Below are 17,705 nucleotides of genomic sequence, written 5' to 3' on the forward strand. Positions count from 1 at the left end.
AACGTATAGAGCTATTTTAAGCACCAATAATACAATATTGCTAATTTCGATATGCTGTACACGTGCTCCAAAAAGTAACTTCATATCAGCAACATTAAAAAAACAAATACAATGGAAGATCTTTATCCAAAATAAATTCTAAATAAGATGTTCTAAAAATCAAAAGAATCGAAATAGACAGCCAAATCTATCGTGAGGAAGTTCTTCCATATTCAATACAAGGTACGAAGCTTTGGTGTTTCATTTTAAAATATGTTTTGCTGCAAAGTTCGATAAATAATATATGAAAAGATTCGAAAAATGCATAAACACCCCCTTGTGTTTTGATCCCTTTACTTAATCTGTTTCTTGATACTTATACTTTTGAATAATTACAGTATTTTAAGATAGCGACGTCACTTGAGGACACCCACTGTCCAAAAGTAACACTATTTGAAATATTGAAAAATATGAATTCAATGTTGTTTCTTTGTACGTATTATTTTTGTTCTTAGTAGTGTGAGTCTGGTTTCTGTGTCTGGTCTTTGTCCCGTGATTAGATTCCGCTAGAATCTTGGTTCCCTTGATTACTCTTCCTTTAAACATACCATTACAGTGCCTCTTTTAAATGATAAACCAACTTTAATTATTTGTTTCCATCGATTAATTTAAAGCCTCTTCCATGATAAGTCAATGGGCATGCGTGACATATACTTCCGCGAGGTAGTACTTAGGTTGAACAAAAAAATTTTCCTCGCAGAAATATATGTTGAGCATGCTCCACGCGTGCTCATCGACTTTCCCAGAGTACATTTATGTAATAAGTAGCACGAAAGAGTTTATAGAAAACACCTTAATACCTAAGGAGGTAGACCTAGGGTAAGGGACATAACTCTTGAAATCGTGATATGATTGTATCATATTCAATTTCACCAAATTATATTAAACTTTCATTTGAAACATAATGAAATGTCCAAGTTTACCTCTATTACCTTGGTTCCCTTGATTACTCTTTGATGCTTACATGGGGTTGATGTAAAATGCTGAATACAAACGTGCCAATGATTTATATCAGTTATGTCCCTTACCCCAATCTACCTCCTTAAAACAGAGTATGGTTCAATTAAAATGATTCTTTGATTATAAAATTGAGTTATGAAGTTCATTTTAACATCAGACACTGCGGATTGAAGAGGCGATCGGTTGTTAAGAAGAACTCATCGAATAAACAATGCTTTTTTGTCTTCGTGTGATATTCTTTCACATGATAATCCTGTTTATATTCTAATGAACTGCTTCTAAAAACATATACATTAATTGTAAGCCTCAATGATACAGACACAAAAGTTCAGTCTGGTTATTAACTAGTTCTGCACTCTAAAACGTCTTTTCGGTGCTTCTGAGATTGCCTTTTTTTAGAGTTTACATGACAAATTACACTCAATACAGTGTGATACTTGCTGGACATAAGCGAAATATAAGAACGAAGAGTTTATCAATTTTTCAAATGCAGACGAATTTTTTTTCTAATCTCAGTATATCAAAGATCTTTCTACACACGCTTATTAATTGCATGAACCAATGCAAATTCTGAGGATGTCATAATGTTCTTTGTCCTATACTTAAGAACTTAGTATTGTTCAGTACTTGTATGGGGTAACTTCCCATTCTATTGTATATTGAAATAGGGAATAGGGATAATGTATTTGGAGGATTTTTAATGGGAATGATGGGGAACTAATTTTTTATGTAATGAGTGAAATGAACATATATGACATTTTTTTTTAAATGCAATGGGTTCTATGTAGAATGGGGACTTTATCATGAAGAATTGAGAATATTTTTATGGAGAATGAAGAATATAGGGATGATAAATTGTGTAATTGGATAGTTTCAAGGAATGTATACCATTATATGCCGACGAACACCTCACGGCAGAATGAAAAACCCTGAGAATTTTAGTACAATATTAAAAGGATTTTCATTTGCTTTCCCTTTCCTAACTCTCCGTCTCGACAAAGGAATGGTTTGCAGTGTTTTAAGTAATGCATCATTGTTTGAAACTGTAAGGCATGCATGCATAATGCACCAATTGCCTTACACCAGTCTTATTTGTCAAGTTCACAAAAAGGATAGGGCAACAGTTCTGTATAATTATGAGGTCTTCAACGTACAATTATATACATAACAAAAATTAAAACAGTAATTCAATCAATATAAACACTAATAAAAACAGCTTTGAGGAAACCAGAAAGAACAGTATAATTAAAACAAAAATTGACGATTTTCATAAAAAAATATGTACAAATTATGAAGAGAGGAGGGATGGAGGCAATGCTCCCGTGTCTGTGCAACACTGATTTTCCATTCATAATTTTAGATCTGAAATATTTTTGATCTTTAAATAAATGGGAGGGCATCATAAAAAATAAACATTATTTTCTACATATGTCAGATCAATATTACATCTACAAAATACGTTTGATGCAAATATTATTCCTGAAGTAGGTAGAAAAAAAATGACGTAAAAAACCAGAGTTAGCTGAGATTTTAAAAAAAATATCCCCATATTTCTGCCAATGCATTTAATAAGTCGGGCTTTGTTTGCTTTAATAATGTATATATGTTGAAGGCTTTTATTTTTAGAATTACTTAAAAGGTAACTCAATGGCTGTATTACCTACACAAGCAATTTCAATCAACTGATGTACTTGTACCTAAAACTAGAATTCGTTTTTTTTTAATTGCTAATATATATCTTTGGACGTTTTTCGAAAGAGAAAAAAACATGGCATGAAAATGAACATTTAAAATTTCGTTATTATACCAAGTAGATTTGTAAAAAATGTCATTTGACATAAAGTACCCGAATTTGAAGGTTGTAAGGTTGCTGTGTTACATTTTTTTAATTGGTAACTTGTGAATCAGCTTTCATTATAGGAGTAAATAGCTATTTGCGGTCGTTCGTGCATGTATGAACGGATTTCGGAGCTCCCAAAGTCAATAAACGGTCGAAGGCCGTTCATGTAATGTTTAGGAGTGGAGAGATCTGTTCATACATGGATGAACGACCGAAAACAGCTGTTTAATCCTTATAATTTTATCCCGACATTTGGGAATTTTTTTTAAATGTGTTGAACCGGTAAATATATTTATAAAATCTAGTTCTGGGATAATTTTATTTTGGGGCGAATTTACTGGTCGTATTTATAAGTTTCTTTTCCCGAGCTGAAAGTTACTCTCAGTAAACAAATTTGACCGGTAAAATCACTGTGGATATAAGAGAGTAATCAAAGGAACCAAGGTTATAGCGGTAATCAAAAGAATGTAATCCAGAGACAAAGATCAGGCGCTGAAAACACAACAAAGAACATAAAGTAACTAAAAATGAGCAAATGAGCAACTCGGACTCCATAAAAACTGGGAGCATGGACCAGGTACACCGGTAGAGTAAGCGTTCTCTGTTTATCTAGAAACACCCGCCGAGTTGCTCATAAAAAGTCAAGTCAGGGGTAGACGAAAGAGGAAAGGAAAACTATGACACGTTGAACAAATCAATTTTCATGGCGCAGATGGATACACCGTAGCGATCCACGAGTTCATGATGACTCCAATATTGTAGCAACATAACCCTGTTCCAAAAACCTATATGTTAGAATTCTAGCGCGATACAAAACGTCTGCGTTGTTTCGGCAAGATCTGGCATAACGTATGAGCTGTGATATGAACATACGCAGGTGCTGAAGGGATGTTGCCACAGATGAAAGGAAAGTTGACAATTCTGAATGAAAAGTCATCACGTTTGTCGTAACGTTTGGTCAATATTTTTCCTTTACCATCGATTTCTAAGTTATATCAAGATATGAGGCTGACGTCACAGTGTCTGTAGTATCCTTTATCTCAAGTTCTTTGGGTAAGATGTGATGTATCAAATCCCCAAAATTAAAGATAATACGTCATCTATTTAGCGGAAATTTACATTAAAGGATCTAGCTAAACGATATAAAATATGATAATTTCGTTGCCACATTTCAAAAATAAGATATAAACAAGTATAAAACAACATGAAAACAATATCCGTTCTTTGGGTAAGATGCGATGTATCAAATCCCCGAAATTACGATATAGCGGAAACTGAGATTAAAAGATCTAGATAAACGATATTGTTTATTTCGGATCAAATCAGTTATAAAGTTAGCCTCAAAAGAGTGGAGTGAAGGAATAAGTCAGCAAGTAGAGGAGCACAATGTGTTCCCATTGGACTGCCGACCGTTTGATGAAAAAAAGGCGTCCTTCACACCAGGCACATATGTTGTCGATAAAAAAATTCAAACACTTTGTAAACATCTTCTTCTGTATATTTGGAAAATGATTTGTAATTATTTTTTATGAAGTATGAGGAATCTCTACCAAGAAGTATATATTTGTATCTATGTGTACCTTATTTTTTTTATTTTTTGTGGAAAAACAACGATGTATAATGTTTTTATGTCGGGATTTTAATTGAGTATGGGGAATAGAAGTAAACAGTGTGGAAAAGTTATAGGTTTTAATGCTTTTATATTCTGATAATAGTCTTGAACTGATTGCCTCCAAAAGATCTTTCGAATTTTTCAGGATCCACATTGAATTAATACCACTAAGGGAGTAACACGTGTTGTAATATAGGATTGCAGACCCTCTTTGCCAGTTGTGAGTATAGAAGTTAAAAGTTTAGAAAGAGTTTTTGTGGCACAGTTTACAGATCCAGCTATATAACGTTGTTTTTATGGATTCTTGTGGAGTTTAGGAATCCAGTATATAGATAAAAATCGCATTCATCGTCCTTGGTAGACAGACCAAAAAAGAATAGCACAAATTTATGGTTTTCCACTCTTCTTTGGAGAGTGTGGTAGCAGTATAGGTCTAATCACTGCTATTACGTCTTCCTCTGATAATAAACATTGAATGTAAAACGTTTTGCAGACAAAAACAATGTTGTTTTGGGTTTTGTGTGCTGGTACGACAACATATTTGTCATGTATAGTAGACAACGTTTTTTGCTAGTCGGGGTCTTTGAAAACTGGTGTAGAATTGGCACTCATTGACCTACTGTAATAAATGGCTATATTATGCCGTTAGGTTCGTTGCCACACTCTTTCGAACTACACAGCCGCCATATTGGTTTCAGGTTTACTGGAGTCCATGCATGTATGAACGATCTGGCGAAGTTCATGCAAGTACGAACTTTCTGGCAAAGACGTTCTGGACCAATCAAACACGGCAATAAGCATGATGAATCTCATGATTAAAATTATTGCCACCTGTCCTATAGCCAATAATTCATCCAATATTCATATTCGTAATAGTTCTGATTTTTATTCTTAATTTAAATGGCTCTTTTTCCCCTAGGGTAACTGTGTTTTTTTTTCTAACGCATAGAAAACTAAACGTTGACCAGGTTCCATAAACGACATTCATATCAAACTCGTTTTGGAAAAAAAAGAATAGACAATGAGGAATATTGTCTAACAATGTATGAATGTATACTTATCTTCCGAAGGAATCGTTAAGACGTGTGTAAAAGCATTTAAATATTCTATATATATCTTGTGGATTTTAAGAAACATACTTTGACCATTTAACCGAATTTCTGGATAATCATGGATTGATTAGAACTAAACAGGCCAAGGGAGACACTAAAAATAGCACATGGCAGTGCCTGATAGATGGATTTAAATATAAACTTATTTCCTTACGTTTAGCTTCTTTTTGTTTTAGTTGTGTTTTTGTAGTTGTTTGTATTTATATCTGTCGTTGGTGTGTTGTATTTTTTTTTTGGGTTCTTAATTATTTATTTTTCATACTTAAATGCTTTCAGGACAACTTGTACATCGGTTGTCGATTCGTCCAATTTTTTTTAAAAAGATAAATGTGTACAATTACACAATTACTCTAGAAATGAAAAAAAAATAGTGGCTTACGATTGTGGGGAACCAAGATTCTACTACTTTTTATTCTGTTGATCTTTCCACATTTTATACTAAATATTAAGTTGTTTTTACCATTTTTCGGACACTTTGAGGCTAAACCTGGTCCATGATCCCGGTTTTTAGTGGAAAACTAGTTGATGATTTCTTTTTTGTTTCTTTGTACGTGTTTTTTTTTTTTTTTTTTTTTTTTTTTGGGGGGGGGGGGGGGGGGTTTGGGTGTTGGATATTTCGTATTCTTTTGTGCGTGTGCCTAATTTCCTTGTCTGGCCTTTGTATATCTTGTTTCGTTTTCACTTTTAGTTTGCGTTATATTGCTGAAGTATATGTAGACAACTTTTTCGCTGTATCTGTGTTTAATATTGTTTTAGAACCAGCTTCAGCCTGCCTAGTGGGGTGAGGCTTTCCTCGTAGTTTATTATAGTTCATTTTAGACTATTGATAGCCTTGAGCTGACAATTGTCATTCTGGTGGGGTTGATGTCTCTTTGACATACTCAACAAAATCATTCTTTTTCTAATCCTTATCCATTGATAGTATTATTTTGATAGACGCTTGAATTAATTTTTTTTTTCATTTTTTTTTAATACAGAATAACTGTTCATTAATTGCATATTGCTACAGATTAGGTTTTCCTATACATTATTTATTTAGCATCCTTTTATAGAGGAAAAAGTCCTCTAAATGGCATTTAATGCGAACTAATGTCATTGGAAGCATTGAGAGCTTGATTTCCGACTGGCATGTTATTAGATCCTGTGTAACTTTTCATACAAACTTATAAAATGTCGTATCTTTTCACTCAAAGCGTTTTTTATATGGTCTTCATAAATTTATTGAATTCAGAAACTTTTTTCTTTTCCGATATGCATGCAAGAACGACTAACATGCTTTAGCCGGAAAGGCCAAAGTACGAATATTTAGTAATGTCGATTTCACTTGTTTTGGGACAATAAGTTACAAGTCAAGAAGCCTATAAAACAACAAAAGGGGAAAATAACCAACAAGAAAAAAAAATTAAATGTATCTTATTATTCAACTTTTATCCTCATACAGGTTGCACCTGCTTCATATTATTTTACCATAATACAGTTCAGAGTTCTGGAATTCTTGGTATGATTAGTCGGTTCGACGTCTTTATGATGGACATTACGACTTGTTACATTCTATAATACAAGTGCTAGCTCTGAGGAGAAAACTTTTCTTATACTAAGATACCGATTACTTCCTCGATGTCGATGTCTTTATTCACAAATTGCTTTTGTTGCTTTGTACGTATTATTTTAGTTACTTAATGTTCTTAGTTGTGTATGTCTGTTTTGCATGTTTTGTCTTTGTCTCTGGATTACTTTCTTTTGATTTCGGCTAGAACCTTGGTTCCCTTGATTACTCTTCCACTTAAAGCTAAATGTTTTAATGTAATAATCAGGAATTTTGATTTGAAGAAAATCATTTTTTTGGTTTTAAATAGCTCTTTTTTTTTTCTTCCATTTTATCAATTAATGAGAATAGAGAATTTCGTTCATTATACCTAAAAGTTCTTTTTGTGTCCATCATATAACAAGGATATTTTTGCGTCGTAACAAAGCATCAACGTAGCTGTTATTTAAATGTTTAGGGTATTAAGCTTTTAAGACAAAGATTGCATTGCAAGTTTTCTTCGGTGCGGACGACCATAAAATCATGTCTTGGTTGATTATTGGGGTTTAACACCCGAGCAACAATTTTTCAGCTATATTCAGGCGATGAACATGAAAAGGATGATAAAATGAACATATTTGATGATAATGCAATGAAAAAAGGGAAGGGACACAAGGATAATAGGGTCGACAAATTTTGAATACCACTAGGTAAAGGGGGATGGGTAAGGTCGGGCAATTTAGCCTCCTGTGGCGGAGCGCAAAGTTTCCTACTCCTATCGAATACCACAGCAGGGTTTTTTAACGTGTGAGGAACGTGGCATCGTAGCCCATACGGTGCACCACTATGATTTGCGGTCAGGTTTTCTGTATTATGGCCTGACAACCCCAGCATATAACACGCCATGGGTACCCCATTCCATCACCTGGTGCACACATCCCAATTGCTCTGTGGACTGAGCGCATAGCGCCCGGCTAGGTTTCTGAGCACTATTTAGTCGCCTTCTGCAGGCCTATTCTTTTGACACGCGGATATCATGTATTGGAAATATGGTCTCAAATGTCTTTAATCAGAAGTTAGAATACGCCTTCGGATAATTTGATAACATATTGAAATACATATTGTACTTAAAGAATTGTTGATAGACTAGCATTACAGCAACTGAGTATCACTTCCCATAAATAAAATGTTAATAATTAAATGGTTATTTCTATTTGTATAGTTAATTTTAAAGAAGTTACTATTTTGACATCTTTTCGATCATTTCTTTGTTTGTGTGTAATCACGAAACTGCTCTACATTAAAATGTCTAATTATTACATTTAACAGTTCAAGCCATACACTAATATCAAATTTTAAGGTCAAATTAATTTTGGATAAGCAATAGACACCAAAGAACATTTGAAAACGGGAAACAACGATGAATACTTTTCACGATGCAAATACCGAATACAGTAAAATTACCTACAAAAACTGATAATATAAACTGCATTAAAAATGTTAACTTATGTGGGTTGTCGATCCGATCGAACGTAAAGCCAACCTGAAGATATTTTGTCTATCAGTAAGTAAGAAACTGCATATCGGTCAATAAATTTTTGAAAATGACCATCAACATATGTAAAAGTGATAGCATGAAAGCCGGCTGAATATACTCATTTTTTAAACTTGCTTTGACAATATCCTATCTCAATTAAGAAATTCAGTGTACGATATAGGGAGGAGATCATCAACTGTAAAATGTAAGCTCCATAAATTAGATATGTCGATATTTTTCCAAGTTAGAAAGGGAATTTATTCATTTTTAACCTGAAAACAATCAGATTTGCCATAACGTTACAATTCCAAAAAGCCGCCTGTATCATCCACAGGTTAAGGCATATATATGAGGCTGATTAAGGTGTATTCGAAGGTTTTTTTTGTTTTTGTTATTAATGAAACCACTAACGAAGTTGGGGAATATATTTTTACTGTTTCTTCTTTCGTATAACCTCTGTTTTGTCCGCGGAACAAATCTATAACATTTAACTGCATTTAAACCAAACTTGGTACAAGATAGAAAACCTTATTTTCAAAAATGCCATGAGTCACAAAATTAATGGCATTTTAAAGTGCATTAGAGCAGTAATAAAGCATTATTTCATTTGGCTAGTAATCATAATTTCGTTTTCCCTTTACATGTTAGGCATGCTTCTACTTAAAGAGTAATCAAGGAAACCAAGATTCTATTGGAAATCAAAAGAATGTAATCGAGGACAAACACCAGACATGAAAAAAAACAGACACACACATCAATGACATAAAAGTCATTAAAATAAAACACACAATATAACAAAAGTAAATTAGCAGCTCGGATTCCACTAACAACTGGAAGCATGGACCAGGTGCACCGGCAGGTAAACGTCTTCTGCAGCTTCTTAAAACTTTTATTTATAAGTAGCATTTTGTCTGTGTTCGGTGCACTTAATCCAAATTTATAGTATAGTCCAAGTTGCTCATTTATTCTTTAGAAACTTTTGTATTGATTGATTTTTATAGTCATTTTTTTTCTCTGATTTTATGGTCTTTTTATCGTCCCGCTTCAAGAATATTCTCTCTTCTATTTAACCATGGTCTCTTTTATTTAATTTTGATATAAAACTTTTAAACAATGAAGAATTTGTTGGATCTGCAAAGCATATCAGTGTAGCCTTGATACATTAATGTTCATATCGGTGACATATCTGTGTACAATCAAAGAATTTAAATATATCACGATTTTGTCCAGCAAACCTTTTAACCCTTATTCCTTATCTTAGAAATGGGGTCAGCCAATACGCTGCCGGAACTGTATAAATAGGGTCTGTTGTCAAAGATCAGACAGTGATTGTCGTATACAAGTCGCAAAAGGTAAGAATAAATTATATTGTGTATAATCAGCAGTTTTAGTAATATGACAATTTAAACTCTTTCAAATATTGAATTTCTTTTTACTGGAATTAAATCTGAGAGTTTTCTTGTTATTTTTGCATTTAATAGATGTTCAACAATTGTCTCCCAAAACAAATAAATCAATTTCAAATGTATTTCTTATGAGTAGAGAAGTTTTCCAGAATTCCTTGGCAGTGAAATATTTTGACAAATTGAAACCGTATTGATATGAAATATATGTAATACTGTCGAAATCTTTAGATATTTTCGAGTTTAAAACATAACCTATTTATTTATTCGGAAAATTAATTTTTGCAATAATTATTTTTTTTTTTGTATAACTTTATGTACATTTTTTTTTCTCATCTTGATAGACGGTTTAATGTAAAATAATGACATATTCTACATAATACATGTCTACTTCAAAACGTCTTGTAGTGTTCCGAAAAGTTCCAGCATCTAAGCATTTTGTATTGCATACATGTCTCCTGAAATTTGAACTTTAATTACACTGCATTCTAATGTTATTTTAGCAACATTTATCATGAAATTTGAGGCTTTACTACACAACATTCTAATGTTATTTTTAGCATCAAGATGAAATTCCTTTTTGTTGTATTGGTTCTATTGCCATTTGTATTTAGTGCTCCACAGGAGAAGAGAGTACTCTGTAAGTTTAATTAATTGAGTTGAAGGAGAAAAAAGCAGGCTAATTTAGATCATACATTTTATAAGGATTCTGTATAGAATTTTCACTATTTTCACAACAATTAGTTTATAAACTATTGGTTTGTAGAAATGATTTTGACTTAATGTACAAATCATTAAATTGACATTCCTACACAATTCAAAAAGAAACTTTGGTGTCACCGATTTTTTTTTTGTTGTTGTTTTTTTATATATATATATAATAATATAATAAAAAAAGTAATAAACAATTCTATAGGACATTTGCGATTTTAGGAAAATAATTCAACCTAATTCAAACTATCATAATTGATATTTTGGTTTGGATAAAGTAAGCTCTAAGAATAACATATGTATTTTCAATTGAAATAAACAATATTTTATACTACGAACTAGTGTTTAGCTGCTCTGCAGAAATGTCCATAAAACAAAATTTGACAAAAATAAGCTCTGAATTATTCTACCGTGTATTTATGTTAAAATGTTTATGAAAAGAAATGTAGATTTTTGTCCCAAATATTGAGAAGAAACTTTCAGATAATACACAATTGCGTAAAAATTAGATTACGGATGATTCATCACTAACACGTAATGTTACAAAATCTAATATTTAGTTGGAGGTAGTTTGGACCAACTTAAGGCGTTTGTAACCTCTGGAACAACACACGACGCATGTGTCGCTGAATGCAAAAAACTCGAGGGTGCTTTCTTGGGAGCTTTCTGTGACGCTGAATGCACAACGTAAGTTTGGTGACCTGACTTTTTTTCTACCCACCAAAAGCATATTCCTTGTTATGGAAAACGATGTATAAGGAGTACATTTCGGTTGGGTGTTTTTAATACAATTGCTTTTATATATCTTAATTTCTAGAAATATATTTGAAATAATGATTTTTATCAAAGATTTAATTTTTTAATTGAAACAGTAGCGTTGCTCTACTTTATAATTTTTAATCCATTTAAAATGCACAAGAAGTTAAAATGAGTTCGAAGCAATTAATATTATTATCGGTTTTGTTTTTTATTCCTCAACATTAAAACGTTATAATGTACTAATCCATTCAATATTTCATATAATGTAATTTGTAGAGAAGACTGAAAAATCTCTCAAACAAAAAAATGCTAACACATATGTTCAGGTACCCATAGTCTTTCTGGTATAAATATTTGTATTTTGGAGAAAAATATTTTATTCATCACCAGTTATGGAAGATAACTGCGTCAATCAAATAAAAGCTACGGCAGACTTTATGGTCTATAACTGTATTTTAACTAGAAAATTTTCTATTTCAGACTCATCAGACTGGTCACCGGATAGACGTATCACATGCCAATGAATAAAGGGCTTTAAATTATCTGCAGTGGGTTTTTTTTTATTATTTTACAGCTTTGAATGTCACTTTAATTGATACAACTTTGACGATTATGGTCGTCATTATGATTTGAAACATTTGAAGATAGGTACATTGTAGAATGATACACCACAACAATGGATCATTTCATATTTAGGTTTGCCCCTAACGACTATAATAATAAGAGCACTTTGTGTCTGTGCGTGTGTTATTTCAACTGAAATTTAAAACTTTTAACTAGAACTGGTTTTTCCGTACATGATTGATTGATTGTTGGGGTTAAACGCCCGAGCAGCAATATTTCAGCTGTATTCAGGCGAATAACATGAAATGGATTATAAAATGAATATGAAATAATGATAAAATGAAAAATGGGATGGGACACAAGGATAATGGGGTCGACAAATTTCGATTGCCACTGGAAATATGGAGAGGTGGGTAGGGTCGGGTAATTTAGCCTCCTGTGGCGGAGTCCAATGGTTCCTACTCCTGCAGAATACCACAGAAGGTTCTTTAACATGCCGGGAACGTGACACTTTCCACAACACGTTACACTACTATGGTTTGCGATTAGGTTTCCCGTATTATGGCCCGACGACCCCAACATGTAACATGCAAGGGGTACCCCATTTAACCACCTGGGACACACAACCCAGTTGCTCTGTGGACCCCCGGCTAGGTTTCTGAGCCCTATTTAGTCGCCTTCTGCAGGCCTATTCTTTTGACACGCGGATATCATGTATTGGAAATATGGTCTCAAATGTCTTTAATCAGAAGTTAGAATACGCCTTCGGATAATTTGATAACATATTGAAATACATATTGTACTTAAAGAATTGTTGATAGACTAGCATTACAGCAACTGAGTATCACTTCCCATAAATAAAATGTTAATAATTAAATGGATATTTCTATTTGTATAGTTAATTTTAAAGAAGTTACTATTTTGACATCTTTTCGATCATTTCTTTGTTTGTGTGTAATCACGAAACTGCTCTACATTAAAATGTCTAATTATTACATTTAACAGTTCAAGCAATACAGTAATATCAAATTTCAAGGTCAAATTAATTTTGGATAAGCAATAGACACCAAAGAACATTTGAAAACGGGAAACAACGATGAATACTTTTCACGATGCAAATACCGAATACAGTAAAATTACCTACAAAAACTGATAATATAAACTGCATTAAAAATGTTAACTTATGTGGGTTGTCGATCCGATCGAACGTAAAGCCAACGTTTGTGTTTGTGTGTAATCACGAAACTGCTCTACATTAAAATGTCTAATTATTACATTTAACAGTTCAAGCCATACAGTAATATCAAATTTCAAGGTCAAATTAATTTTGGATAAGCAATAGACACCAAAGAACATTTGAAAACGGGAAACAACGATGAATACTTTTCACGATGCAAATACCGAATACAGTAAAATTACCTACAAAAACTGATAATATAAACTGCATTAAAAATGTTAACTTATGTGGGTTGTCGATCCGATCGAACGTAAAGCCAACCTGAAGATATTTTGTCTATCAGTAAGTAAGAAACTGCATATCGGTCAATAAATTTTTGAAAATGACCATCAACATATGTAGAAGTGATAGCATGAAAGCCGGCTGAGTATACTCATTTTTTAAACTTGCTTTGACAATATCCTATCTCAATTAAGAAATTCAGTGTACGATATAGGGACGAGATCATCAACTGTAAAATGTAAGCTCCTTAAATTAGATATGTCGATATTTTTCCAAGTTAGAAAGGGAATTTATTCATTTTTAACCTGACAACAATCAGATTTGCCATAACGTTACAATTCCAAAAAGCCGCCTGTATCATCCACAGGTTAAGGCATATATATGAGGCTGATTAAGGTGTATTCGAAAGTTTTTTTTGTTTTTGTTATTAATGAAACCACTAACGAAGTTGGGGAATATATTTTTACTGTTTCTTCTTTCGTATAACCTCTGTTTTGTCCGCGGAACAAATCTATAACATTTAACTGCATTTAAACCAAACTTGGTACAAGATAGAAAACCTTATTTTCAAAAATGCCATGAGTCACAAAATTAATGGCATTTTAAAGTGCATTAGAGCAGTAATAAAGCATTTTTTTCATTTGGCTAGTAATCATGATTTCGTTTTCCCTTTACATGTTAGGCATGCTTCTACTTAAAGAGTAATCAAGGAAACCAAGATTCTATTGGAAATCAAAAGAATGTAATCGAGGACAAACACCAGACATGAAAAAAACAGACACACACATCAATGACATAAAAGTCATTAAAATAAAACACACAATATAACAAAAGTAAATTAGCAGCTCGGATTCCACTAACAACTGGAAGCATGGACCAGGTGCACCGGCAGGTAAGCTTCTTCTGCAGCTTCTTAAAACTTTTATTTATAAGTAGCATTTTGTCTGTGTTCGGTGCACTTAATCCAAATTTATAGTATAGTCCAAGTTGCTCATTTATTCTTTAGAAACTTTTGTATTGATTGATTTTTATAGTCATTTTTTTTCTCTGATTTTATGGTCTTTTTATCGTCCCGCTTCAAGAATATTCTCTCTTCTATTTAACCATGGTCTCTTTTATTTAATTTTGATATAAAACTTTTAAACAATGAAGAATTTGTTGGATCTGCAAAGCATATCAGTGTAGCCTTGATACATTAATGTTCATATCGGTGACATATCTGTGTACAATCAAAGAAATTAAATATATCACGATTTTGTCCAGCAAACCTTTTAACCCTTATTCCTTATCTTAGAAATGGGGTCAGCCAATACGCTGCCGGAACTGTATAAATAGGGTCTGTTGTCAAAGATCAGACAGTGATTGTCGTATACAAGTCGCAAAAGGTAAGAATAAATTATATTGTGTATAATCAGCTGTTTTAGTAATATGACAATTTAAACTCTTTCAAATATTGAATTTCTTTTTACTGGAATTAAATCTAAGAGTTTTCTTGTTATTTTTGCATTTAATAGATGTTCAACAATTGTCTCCCAAAACAAATAAATCAATTTCAAATGTATTTCTTATGAGTAGAGAAGTTTTCCAGAATTCCTTGGCAGTGAAATATTTTGACAAATTGAAACCGTATTGATATGAAATATATGTAATACTGTCGAAATCTTTAGATATTTTCGAGTTTAAAACATAAGCTATTTATTTATTCGGAAAATTAATTTTTGCAATAATTATTTTTTTTTTGTATAACTTTATGTACATTTTTTTTTCTCATCTTGATAGACGGTTTAATGTAAAATAATGACATATTCTACATAATACATGTCTACTTCAAAACGTCTTGTAGTGTTCCGAAAAGTTCCAGCATCTAAGCATTTTGTATTGCATACATGTCTCCAGAAATTTGAACTTTAATTACACTGCATTCTAATGTTATTTTTAGCATCAAGATGAAATTCCTTTTTGTTGTATTGGTTCTATTGCCATTTGTGTTTAGTGCTCCACAGGAGAAGAGAGTACTCTGTAAGTTTAATTAATTGAGTTGAAGGAGAAAAACCAGGCTAATTTAGATCATACATTTTATAAGGATTCTGTATAGAATTTTCACTATTTTCACAACAATTAGTTTATAAACTATTGGTTTGTAGAAATGATTTTGAATTAATGTACAAATCATTAAACTGACATTCCTACACAATTCAAAAAGAAACTTTGGTGTCACCGATTTTTTTGGTTTTTTTTTCTTGTTTTATATATATATATATATATATATATATATATATATATATATATATATATATATATATATATATATATATATATAAATAATAAACAATTGTATAGGACATTTGCGATTTTACGATACTAATTTTCAAGTCGAAAATAATTCAACCTAATTCAAACTTTATCATAATTGATATTTTGGTTTGGATAAAGTAAGCTCAAAGAATAAAATATGTATTTTCAATTAGAATAAACAATATTTTATACTACGAACTAGTGTTTAGCTGCTCTGCAGAAATGTCCATAAAACAAAATTTGACAAAAATAAGCTCTGAATTATTCTACCGTGTATTTATGTTAAAATGTTCATGAAAAGAAATGTAGGTTTTTGTCCCAAATATTGAGAAGAAACTTTCAGATAATACACAATTGCGTAATAATTAGATAACGGATGATTCATCACTAACACGTAATGTTACAAAATCTAATATTTAGTTGGAGGTAGTTTGGACCAACTTAAGGCATTTGTAACCTCTGGAACAACACACGACGCATGTGTCGCTGAATGCAAAAAACTCGAGGGTGCTTTCTTGGGAGCTTTCTGTGACGCTGAATGCACAACGTAAGTTTGGTGACCTGACTTTTTTTTTACCCACCAAAAGCATATTCCTTGTTATGGAAAACGATGTATAAGGAGTACATTTCGGTTGGGTGTTTTTAATACAATTGCTTTTATATATCTTAATTTCTAGAAATATATTTGAAATAATGATTTAATTTCCTAATTGAAACAGTAGCGTTGCTCTACTTTAAAATTTTTAATCCATTTAAAATGCGCAAGAAGTTAAAATGAGTTCGAAGCAATTAATATTATTATCGGTTTTGTTTTTATTCCTCAACATTAAAACGTTATAATGTACTAATCCATTCAATATTTCATATAATGTAATTTGTAGAGGAGACTGAAAAATCTCTCAAACAAAAAATGCTAACACATATGTTCAGGTACCCATAGTCTTTCTGGTATAAATATTTGTATTTTGGAGAAAAATATTTTATTCATCACCAATTATGGAAGATAACTGCGTCAATCAAATAAAAGCTACGGCAGACTTTATGGTCTATAACTGTATTTTAACTAGAAAATTTTCTATTTCAGACTCATTAGACTGGTCACCGGATAGACGTATCACATGTCAATGAATAAAGGGCTTTAAATTATCTGCAGTGGTTTTTTTTAAATTATTTTACAGCTTTAAATGTCACTTTAATTGATACAACTTTTATTATGGTCGTCAGTACGATTTGAAACATTTGAACATAGGAACATTGTAGAATGATACACCACAACAATGGATCATTTTAGATTTAGGTTTGCCCCTAACGAATATAATGATAAGAGTACTTTGTGTCTGTTCGTGTGTTATTTCAACTGAAATTTAAAACTTTTAACTAGAACTGATTTTCCGTACATGATTGATTGATTGTTGGGGTTAAACGCCCGAGCAGCAATATTTCAGCTGTATACAGGCGAATAACATGAAATGGATTATAAAATGAATATGAAATGATGATAAAATGAAAAATGGGATGGAACACAAGGATAATGGGGTCGACAAATTTCGATTGCCACTGGAAATATGGAGAGGTGGGTAGGGTCGGGTAATTTAGCCTCCTGTGGCGGAGTCCTATGGTTCCTACTCCTGGAGAATACCACAGAAGGGTTCTTTAACATGCAGGGAACGTGACACTTTCCCCAACACGTTACACTACTATGGTTTGCGATTAGGTTTCCCGTATTATGGCCCGACGACCCCAGCATGTAACATGCCAGGGGTACCCCATTTAACCACCTGGGGCACACAACCCAGTTGCTCTTTGGACCCCCGACTATCATTCTGAGTACCATTTAGTCGCCTTTTACGACAAGCATAGCGCTGCTACAGGCCTATTCTCTTGACACC

The 17,705-nt window shown here is 32.4% G+C and overlaps 2 long non-coding RNA genes across 2 annotated transcripts; both read left to right on the forward strand.

The window, feature by feature from the left end:
• Positions 1–9,870: 9,870 nt before the first annotated feature.
• On the forward strand, positions 9,871–12,042 carry LOC148597141 (uncharacterized). Its single transcript, XR_015919214.1, has 4 exons — positions 9,871–9,977; positions 10,589–10,668; positions 11,300–11,426; positions 11,979–12,042. It is a non-coding gene; the product is annotated as an uncharacterized LOC148597141 (long non-coding RNA).
• A 2,763-nt stretch (positions 12,043–14,805) lies between these two features.
• Positions 14,806–16,964, forward strand: LOC148597142 (uncharacterized). The gene is made up of 4 exons (XR_015919104.1): positions 14,806–14,906; positions 15,461–15,540; positions 16,237–16,363; positions 16,901–16,964. It is a non-coding gene; the product is annotated as an uncharacterized LOC148597142 (long non-coding RNA).
• The last annotated feature ends 741 nt before the right edge of the window (positions 16,965–17,705 follow it).

This window comes from Perna viridis, chromosome 15 (genome assembly GCF_037379345.1).
Source record: "Perna viridis isolate PV_CMFRI_1.1 ecotype Kerala chromosome 15, ASM3737934v1, whole genome shotgun sequence".
NCBI lineage: Eukaryota > Metazoa > Mollusca > Bivalvia > Mytilida > Mytilidae > Perna > Perna viridis.